At 36.2% G+C, this 10,956-nt stretch overlaps 1 non-coding gene across 1 annotated transcript; it reads right to left on the bottom strand.

The window, feature by feature from the left end:
• Positions 1–3,643: 3,643 nt before the first annotated feature.
• On the bottom strand, positions 3,644–3,717 carry TRNAM-CAU. The gene has a single exon. It is a non-coding gene; the product is annotated as a tRNA-Met (tRNA).
• Between the last annotated feature and the right edge of the window lie 7,239 nt (positions 3,718–10,956).

Here is a 10,956-nt window from a genome sequence, read left to right as displayed (position 1 = left end):
TACCGTAGACCAGTAGCCGGCCCCAAGGTTAAAAGATTGTAACCCCAGTTCATCCTACCATACCTGTAAATTTATTTTAAGTCACACCTTTAGATAGACAGTATAAATCAGAATTAAACCTATATTTGTACTTTTGAAAAAATATAATTTTTGGCCTTAGAAATATAAAAATATAGAATCTTAACACCGATTTTAATAAAAGTCAGCAAATAAAATCCCTCATTTTAAGGCAGTATCATGCTGAAACCACTAAAGAGAAAAAAATACGTCTAGTTTTTGAAGTTTTCATTGATGATAACATATCGTAGTAACTTATAACTTATCATTTCAGTGTTGACCCACTGAGATAATTTGACAAATTACACTTCTGCTACTATTTAGCTTGTAATTTTATTATGTAATTCTGGTCAATTTAGTACATATGCCTACAGGGACTCTGGCCTATAAACACAAAATAAAGAGTTGCCATGGCAGATTAATGTTAAGTAGTAGTGAGCTAAACCAGTTATCTAAAATCCAGGTTAAGAAAGATTTATTAAGTCAAAAATAATTAGCCCGCTATCGAAAATGACATAATTGTCCAAAAAGTTAAGTCACTTTCACTGGCAGACTTGAGCAGGAGCCTGTTCAGTCAGATAATAAGTGAGAGAGCAACCTAGGAAACAGCCACTTGGCCTATCACCCCAACATATGCTGAAGTCTACCAGTTGCAGCTTCTTTATATGCATCTAAAAAGAAAATCAATTCGCACATTATGTTACTTTACTCCAAGTATATGCAAGAAAAGAGGGATAAACGATTACACATTTTCTTCTAATGTGTACATTTTTTTCTTGCTGAATGCTTACAATGTTCACTCTAATTTACAAACCCTTTTATTTGACGTATTTAGTTATTAAATGAAAAGATGCTCAGGGGCCGGCCCGGTGGCGCACTGCTGTAGTGCACCGCTTGGGAAGCGCGGCGGCGCGCACCCGCCGAGGGTTCGGATCCCACATACAGACCGGTTCCCGCTCACTGGCTGAGCGAGGTGCGGGCGCAGCGCCGAGGGTTGCGATCCCGTTGCCGGTCCCGGTCCGGTGTGGGCGCGACACTGAGGGTTGCGATCTGTTGCCGGACACGGAAAAAGACAAAAAAAAAAAAAAAGAAAAGATGCTCAACTAAACTAGTTAAAAATACAAATTTGGGAAATACAAATTAAATACAAACCAAAATAATGATATCATGTTTTTTGCTTATCATGTTAGCAAAAATTTAAAAGATTAATGTATCTATTAAAGATAGTCAAGGACATAGAAAAAGTTTTATTTTACTGCTAATGAAGTATAAATCAGTATGGCCTTTTTTGGAGAGCAATTTTGCAGTACCTCTCAACATATGACATGCATATAATTTGACCCAGCAATTTTACTTAAAAGAATCTAACCTAAAAAAAATATTTACACAGATATAGAAGGCTATAGGTGTAAACATATTTAAAATAGTTAAAACCTGGAGACTCTCTAAACATCTATTGATAAGGAAGTAGATAAATAGTGATGCATTCATAACTTAAAATACTACACAGCAGTTAAGGACGAGTTAAATCTGTATATATTGTCATGGAAGCATATTTGTGAATAGAAAAGGGTCTAGAAGAATACAGACTATTAACAATGATTACTCTTTGAGGGAGCGACTTTCTCTTTATTTATTTAATTTTTTTTACTTTATATATTTCTATATTACTAAGTTTCATTCAAAATAAGCATACATTACTTTAGTATTCAGAAAAAATAATAAAGATAAAGCTGAAATTGGCCAAACATTTTCTTTGCTTGAATTGGATGCATTTATTTTCTTCTAAAGCTTTAGACATTCGCAAATAGCTTTTTTCCAAACACAAGAAGCAGCAGGTCAAATACATCTGCTGTTTAAAAGCAGGAACAAGCAAAGGTTAAGAGTGACAAAGAGGAGATTGCAGAAAATAAAGGAAGTGAAGAAGAGTAAAAGAGGCTGATAGAAAATACCAGAAAAGGAATTCTTTAAGTGCTAGGCACTAAAATTATGAGCAGAATGTGATTCTTTAATCTTTCAATTTATAAGAATCTTTAATCTTAAATTTGTAAGGGAAGCAAAAACAAACAAACAAAAAATAACTGATACACTTTAAAAATAAGCAGCAGCAACAGTAAATCTCACTAAAATTAGTTTTAAAAGCCTAATCAAATCCAACTGTAATCAGGAAATAATACTCTCAGAGAAAGAACAAACCAGTTCCTAAACCATCTGGTCGAGAGTCTTCAGGATAACAAGGAGAACACACAGCACATCCTGATCTGACTTTGGAGATGAATTTGGGACAAAGGAATATCTAGTATTTCCATAACCAAATCTAAGTAAGTCTTCTCCAAAACTAGTAATATAGAAAGTCTATCAAATTAGTAATGAGACATAGATAAGTTACATTAAAACCCTATGAATGAGCAATTACAGAGGTTTGTACGTTAAATGAAGTTTCTGACATTAGAAGATAATATGATGGTTTGGAGTTGAGGAAGTATTCTTTTTCAGGTTCGATTCAACAATAACAACAAAAAATACCAATAAATCTGCCTTGAGCAAAATAACCTTAGAAGTCATACTGCCTTGATAACCAGGACATTACAGTTATTTCAATCTGCCTAAAAATGGTGAAACTGACAGATCACTTTGCTGACCATTCTTTCTACTCAAAAGGCTGAAAGCTCTCTACCCTGTCACATCATTTCTATCTGAGCCTATGGGTTGACATTGTTTCCAGAGAAACAAATTCTGTTCATGCATATATTTAATTGACAAGCAAAGGAAAGCAGTAATTTCATTCTTATAGTCTCATAACCTTGAAAGTATCTAATATAAAGCTATTTTATATTTATATCATATACCATGTAATGTTACTTCTCATATCCACTCAACAGAGCTTTTAAAGCAACTGGAAAAAGAAGTGAAAAGGATTCATATCTGAATTGTATTCTAAAGGTACAAATGAAAACTTTATTATTCCCAGTGCATTTTTAAGCCTCTGTAATGCCTATCTCTCCTCCTCCTCCTTTTTTTTTTCTCTTATACACATGGGATCATTCTATATGTGCTATTTTACACCCTGTATTTTTCATTTTACTTATCTTGTACATCTTGTATCAAGACATATTGAACTCCACAACAAAATAAACAAAAGCGAACTACCCCAAAAGAAGATATACAGACCTACCGTATTATAAAATGGTTGTATGATATTCTATTGTGTGGATATGCTGTATTTTATTTAATTAGTTCCTTTTTCGTGGTGCTAGTAACACCAGGGTCACAGGTTCAGATCCCTGTACTGGCCAGCCACCAAAATAAATAAATAAATAACAAAATTAGTTCCTTTTTGATTAACATTTAGGTTGTTCCAGTTCTGTACTATTATAAACACTGCTTCAATGAATATCCTTCTATATGTGTCTTTATGAGCATGTCTTTTAGATAAAATTCCTGGAAGTGGAATTGCTAGGTCAAAGGGCATGCATATTCTATACTAAACTATTGTATTTATAGGCTAAACTGTTGTATTTATATGCTAATTAACCTCTTTTTACAATATTAAAACCTCCTGCCTTTTTTTTTTTTTTTTTGCCACTGACTGGTACAGGGATCAAACCCTGGACCTTGGTGTTATGAGCACCATGCTCTAACCAACTGAGCTAACCAGCCTTGTACTTTTCTTATTAAGTTTATTCCTGAATATTTTTTTAGTTTTTTTTTTCAGAGGGTGTGGAGGTGAATGGTATCTTTTACCATTATATTTTATATGATTATTGTCAGTGTATAAGCAATAAATTTCATATATTTAACTGCCAACCTTATGAAATGTTCTAATACATCTCATATTAACTCAACCTTAATAAACTCCGTAATTAGAGTGGATGTTTCAGGAAAACAATCATCTAACACACATGAATTTTCTATAAAATATATAAATTAATATAAATTATATCTATTTATTTTACAGTTTCTCTGAGAAGGAGGTTGGGAAATCAGATCATTTTACTTTTTACCTTATACCTTTTTGTACTTTGTGTCTTTTTATTACTATGAGCATATATTACTTTTACAATAAAAAATATGTTTTAAAAAAGTGCCACTCTCTGACCTGGTTTACTGCTTTCAGGAATATAGCCTAAGGAAGGAAATAGAGAGATACTCAAAGATATAAATATAAGAATATTCATCAGAGCAAAAAAAAAGAATAAAAGTCAAAAGACTAATAAAATAAGGATTGATAAAATAAATGATGGTCTATGTATTCAATGGAATACTAAATGGCTATTAAATTTAAATTTTATGACATACAAAAACAGTCAAAAATATATTGAATAATAAGTCTTTTTTTGCTTTTAAAAGGAGACAGACAGACAGACACGTGTGTATATTTGCATAGGAAAGTTTTGAAGACTAAGTAAACACTTATCTTGGGAGTAATAATTCCAGTAGAATTCCTATAATCTTTTGCTGTACTTTGTGAAGTTTTCTACAATGAGCATATATTAATTGTATACCGAAATAAACAGGATGACCATCCATATAGGATTAAACCCATAAATCCTAGGAATTAGAGGGTTCAGCTCACTACCCATGTATATTCCTTAAACAAGTTCAAATCCCACTTTGGTTACCCAAATCCTATAAGAATCCTGGGACGTGTCTGGTTCTAGCAGGCTGTTTCACAAGGGCTGTATGAATACTTGATGTTTATGAAGAAATTTAAATTTATAAGAAAAAAAGGCTCTATAATTGAATAAGGACTTTTGAAAATGTATGTTAAAATCTTGTTCTCTATAACATTGAAAATTTCAGGATGTTTATAAAAGGAAAGCATTTACCATCTGTCCCAGGCTGCCTGGACTACAATATAAATGCTTTTCGGTAAAAGAGTTCAAGGAGGGCCGGCCCGGTGGCGCACTGCTACAGTGCGCCGCTTGGGAGTGCGGTGGCGCTCCCGCCGAGGGTTCGGATCCCACGTGCAGACCGGGTCCCGCTCACTGGCTGAGCGAGGTGCGGGAGCAACACCAAGGGTTGCGATCCCGTTGCCGGTCCCGGTCCGGTACGGGCGTGACACTGAGGGTTGCGATCCGTTGCCGGACACGAAAAAAGACAGAAAGGGAAAGAAAAAAAAAAGAGTTCAAGGAGATTAAGTAGGTACTAGACTCACAAAATTTATCATTAACTTACACAAACAACCGACTGAAAGCTCAAGCGGTGGTAAAAGTTTATCTGGTATAACCAGCAAATTCCAGTGAAGTGAGAAGTTTATGTTTTATATATTCCTTATTTTTTAACTGAAAAATGCATTTCTATAACTTTCCATGTGACACAATGGTTAATAAATCCCCATTTACTTTCTTTAATTGAACTGTACTTTTTATGGTTTCAAGTTGATAATATAGACTTTCAGAAGATAATTCGTTGCCTTTATTTCTACCTGTGAGAGCTGGCACACCAAACCAAACATTAACATTGACCACATGCCCAATAATTTGATGAGAGGTGGCAAGAAAGGAGTGTGTGTGTAAGAGAGAGAGTAGGAGGGAGAAGGAGTGGGGGAGAGACACAGAGAACTATCCTATCACCTCTAAAATTCCCTCATGCTACCCCTTCAATTTATAATCAACACTTCCCTACCCTGGCATCTACTGTTTTCCTCCCTACAGTTTTGCTTTTTCAAATTGTCGTATAAATGGATGCAGGTACTATGCAGCCTTTTGCATCTGCTTCTTTCACTTAAGCAAAATGAATTTTAAGATTCACCTATGTTATTAGATTAATCAACAGGTAGTTCCATTGTTTTTTTATCAAGGAGTAATATTCCATGGTATGGATATACAATAATCTCTTTATCTATTTCACCAGCTGAAAGAAATGAGTTGTTTCCAATTTTGGGTGACTAATGCTGCTATAAACATTCATGTACAGGTCTGTGTAAACATACGTTTTCAATTCTCTTGGATAGATATCTAGAAATAGGATTGCTGAGTCATACGGTAGACATAGGTTTAATTTCATAAATTTCATAAATTTCTAAACAGTTTGAATTTCATAAATTTCTAAACAGCTTGAATTTTATAAATTCATAAACAGTTTGCTAGCAAACTGTTTTCCAAAGTGGCTGTATCATTTTGCATTCTCACCAGCAATGTATGAAAGTTCCAGTTGCTCTGCACATTTGCTAACACTTGGTATTATTACTGACCTGATTCACTGTTGTCATTCCAGTAGCTTGAATAGTACTTGGCACAGAGCAGGCATCCAATAAATATTTATTGAATAGGGCTGGCTGGTTAGCTCACTCAGTAGAGCGTGGTGCTAGTAACACCAAGGTCAAGGGTTCAGATAACCATACGAGTCACCAACAAAAAAACAAAACAAAACAAAAACAAACAAACCAAAAGTTTGAATAAATGAATAGTAAGAGTTCAATGCTCCAATTGAAGGCAGTCTTAAAGCTCAAGAATATTCCTAAAAGATAGAGTTGGGAATAAGAGAGAGGGAGTAGGGAAGGGTACCTTCTGTGCGGTCTAAGTCTCTGTTCAGACCCCATCTACAACTCTAAGTAGAAAATGCTGCTGGTCACCATGGGGTATGATCTAAATCCTACAGCTGCTTTTGGTAGCTAGGGAAGTCCCTCGGCACCTCCTCCTTTTTCTGCTAACATTTATCAAACGTTACTATCAGCAATGCCTTATAGGAATGTATTAACTCAGTTAATTCTTACAACCACCTTGGGTAAACAGTACAATTAACCCCATCTTACAAATGGGAACACTGAGGCAGAAATAGGTTAAGCAACTTGCTCAAGGTCATATAGCTAGTAAGTAGTTAAGTCTGAATTCAAACTTAGGAAGTCTAATTCTAGAGCCTATGCTTTTAACCACTATGCATTTCAGTAAAAATGGCAGCTAGTTGTCTTTTTCATTGTGGAGCCCTGTCATGTTACTATCTGGAATTCTTTTCTCTGGGATCATTCATTTTTTCAAGAAAAGAATTCTCCCAGTGTCCTGCCTTGGGGAGCAAGCTATACTCATACTTGCTGCTATATTTGGGAGCAAGGTGAGGGGAAGGGGCTGACCATTTGACATCCAGACTTCCACTGACTCTCTTTGTTCTCAGCCCTGTGCTTCAGCGCCCTCCACGCTGCCCCATGGTCCAGGAGCTCAGAGCTTCTGAGACTCAGTCCAGAGACTATACTCCCGGTCTACTGACCACTAGGGCAAGACTGAGCAAGGGGGTAGCCTTACTGCAGCAGGAAAGGGAAGAGACCTGAGGTGTCCAACCCTTTTTGGTTCAGTTTTTAAAACATTTCTCTTCTTTTCAGCTTTGCGTCTCCTCTTTGCCTTTCAGGAAAAACGCCTTACCTTCAAGTTCTGAGCCTCTCATGAGTACTGTGAGATTAAAGAGCTCACTTCTCATTGATAAACCCCTCTGCAAGAAGGTTCTCCCTCTTCATCTACTTCCTATCTTCCAATGTGTTAAAAATCACTCCTCTGCTGATGTCCCTCTCCTGTTCTCTTTATCCTTACAGGTCTAACCCATTTAGATTTTTTTTTTTTACTGTCATATTAGTGGAGTTTTGAGAAGGAGAAAAGTTAAACGTGTGGTCAGGCGAGCATGTTTAATCCCATATACTACTTTTATAATGCTATTTTTCCAAATACAGACTTAAAAAATAGAAGATGATTCTGGTAGAAGATAGAAATATGGGGTGGAGGAGAGGAGAATAAAAAGAATTAAGATTTATTGAGTTCCTATCATATGCCAGGCATTTTAAAACACTTCAATCCTAATAACCACATGAAACTGTATTCCTTCTAGAGAAGATAAAATTCAAGTTCAGAGAGGTAACAAGAGCTCCTTTGCCTAATGCCAAGAAGCTAATAAATGGTAGCTAATGAATCTGACTCTAACTCAGACCTCTGAAATTTCAAAAGTATGCTCTTTGTCCTACTTTATGCTGTCTGAAAAGAACAGTTCAGGCAAAAGATGACAGCCTGAACTAAAGTAATGGTCACTAGAGTTGGAATAAGGAAGGAGGTGGGTTCAAGAGATTCTTTGAATATATGACAGCAGCAGCGTGGCACTGTTCTCAAAGATAAGCAGAACACTGCCAGGTCAGCTTTGTACAAGTATCTGCAAAGACTAGTATTCCTGGGCCGGCCCGTGGCTCACTCGGGAGAGTGCGGTGCTGATAACACCAGGGCCCCGGGTTCGGATCCCATGTAGGGATGGCCAGTTAGCTCGCTGGCTGAGCGTGGTGCTGACAACACCAAGTCAAGGGTTAAGATCCCCTTACCGGTCATCTTTAAAAAAAAAAAAAGACTAGTATTCCTACACATGGCACTTTGGTGACAGATACATTTAGTCTGAATGTCCATCTTCACTCATCTTGAGAAGATATACAAACAGTACCCTCTTTTCCCCTTAACTTAAAATAAACACAATGAAATTTCTCTCTCCCACTTCCTTACCATTTCCTACATGCTTTCCTCTTCTATCTCTTCTGGGCAGCTATTCCTTCAATCGTGGCCCCCAAAGTTCTGTAGAAACCCCTCCCTCTGGTCCCCTGCCTAGCATAAACAAACACACTCCAGCAGTGTTTCCTCCTGGGGTTACAATTTCAACTGGTTGTCCTGCCCTGGTCAAAATAACAAGTGGAGGATAGGGGTACCTTAACACTGCATTATCAAGAAAAGAAATATCCATGGAGTGCCTTGCACATTTCTCTGCAGACCTATGCTAAGCCCTCAATAAGTATTTATTGAATGAATACCTTCAATTTAAAAATGAGTTCCTTTAATAAATATACAAACAAATGGGGGTAGGGGGAGAAGACACAACAATCACAACAATTCCTTGAACTTGTTAAGACAAGTGAACAGATACGATATTGATGGGAGGGAGCGGGGAGAGGGAAGGGGGAAAGAGGAATCGGTAAAGAGACACAAAAATCAAGTACATTGTATATTGATAAACTAAAATTTTAAAAAGCTTGTGTAAAAAAATAAAAATAAATAAAAATGAGTTCCTCGAACAGCTGTTTCTCTATTAATTTTGAAGATGAAACACGTTTTCTCATAGAAAGAATGTTACATATGATGGCTAGATTCACAGGTCAGTCATCAGAAATTTACTTAGACAATAACACAGATGAACTATATTAATAGTATTTTTCTTATGAAGAAATGCATAGTGAATTCCAATTAGGAAATCAAGATGCCAAGGAACACATATCTCATATCTGCTTTTGACATTCCCGGCTCTGGAAAAGACTTTTCTGCCTCCTGGAGGCAGTGGTAGGGGTAAGAACACTACTCTAAACTCAAGAACAGGCAGCAAGAACAGGTGAAGCACATGCCAAGTCTTTCATATATAAGAGTTATAATTAAATCAGATAAAGGTATTCTGCTTAGGAAAACAATAAAACACTGAAAAAATAATGTATTTTCAAAAGTCTTTTCTGCAAAATCATGAATATCAAAATACTTTTGAGTGAATGAACTCTGATACACTGCTGATGGGAATATAAACTAAAACAACGCTATAGGGTTTCCAAAAGACAATTTGGCAATATTTATCAAAAGCCTTAGAATATGCATACCCTTTAACTCAGAAATTCTACTTCTAAAAACATATCCAAAGGAGGGAAAAGTACAGACAACTATACTAAGACATATGGATAAGGATGCTTATCACAACATTGTTTATATGATTGAAAAAATGGAACCAACCTAAATATCAATATGGAATCGGTCAAATAAATTATATATCTCCATTAAAAACTCTTAGTTGTATACTTAATGATGCCAAAAGATGTCTGTGATGAGTCAAGTGAAAAAAGAAAGGCCGAATGTGGATGAGTCCTATTTTTATAAACATATTATATACATTTATACACACACATGAGAATGTATATGGAAGAAAAAATACTTTTTGAAGAATTTATATAACAGAAAAATAATTTGGGAAGTATTTATACCAGAATCTTAACAGTGGCTAATCCCTGGATTGTAGAATTAAGGGGGATTTTTGCTTTTTTCATTCACTTAGTCAGCAAAAATTTATTGAAGTCCTGCTATTTTCAGGTACTATTCTAGGTGCTGGTGATACAGTAGTGAAGAGGACAGACATAGTCACTGCTCTTGTGGAGCTTATATTTTCATGAGAGAGATGGACAATAATAAGCAAACAAAAATATATAAAATCAAGTAGTGATAAATGCTATAAAGAAAAGATAAATGACAGAAAGGAAAGATATCTAAATATTGCCTGGATTTGTTTTTACATTGACCATTTACCAATGTTCTAATCCGGAAAAAAAGTATTTTTATTTTGGAAAAGTAAATGTATTTCATGGATGCTTTTGGAGGATTAATGCATCTGTCCCCTTCAAGATCTCTGAATGCCTAAAATTTAAAGGGTATATTTCAGTTACTCAGAAAATTCACTTCTGCAAAATACCTCATTCCTTAACAATGCTCAATAAAAAGTACTATAGATTTGTATAGATTATAAAAGACCATGAGCCACAGTGGAGGCTCAATTTCATGGGATTCCCAGAGGCTCACCTAAAACTTCTCTACTCAATATAGAAGTGACTATTAAACCCCAAAAGAGTTGTTTCATTTCAATTCTGAAACTTTTTTTTTTTTTTTCCTTTTTGTCTTTTTTCGTGTCCGGCAACAGATCGCAACCCTCAGTGTCGCGCCCGTACCGGACCGGGACCGGCAACAGGATTGCAAACCTCGGTGTTGCTCCCACACCTCGCTCAGCCAGTGAGCGGGAACCGGTCTGTATGTGGGATCCGAACCCTTGGGGGGAGCGCCGCCGCGCTTCCCAAGCGGCGCACTATAGCAGAGCGCCACCGGGCCGACCCCCCAATTCTGAAACCCTAGATTTGTT

Source organism: Galeopterus variegatus, unplaced genomic scaffold, assembly GCF_000696425.1.
Source record: "Galeopterus variegatus unplaced genomic scaffold, G_variegatus-3.0.2 Scaffold3212, whole genome shotgun sequence".
Taxonomy (NCBI): Eukaryota; Metazoa; Chordata; class Mammalia; order Dermoptera; family Cynocephalidae; genus Galeopterus; species Galeopterus variegatus.
This window is presented reverse-complemented; position numbering and strand designations above follow the sequence as displayed.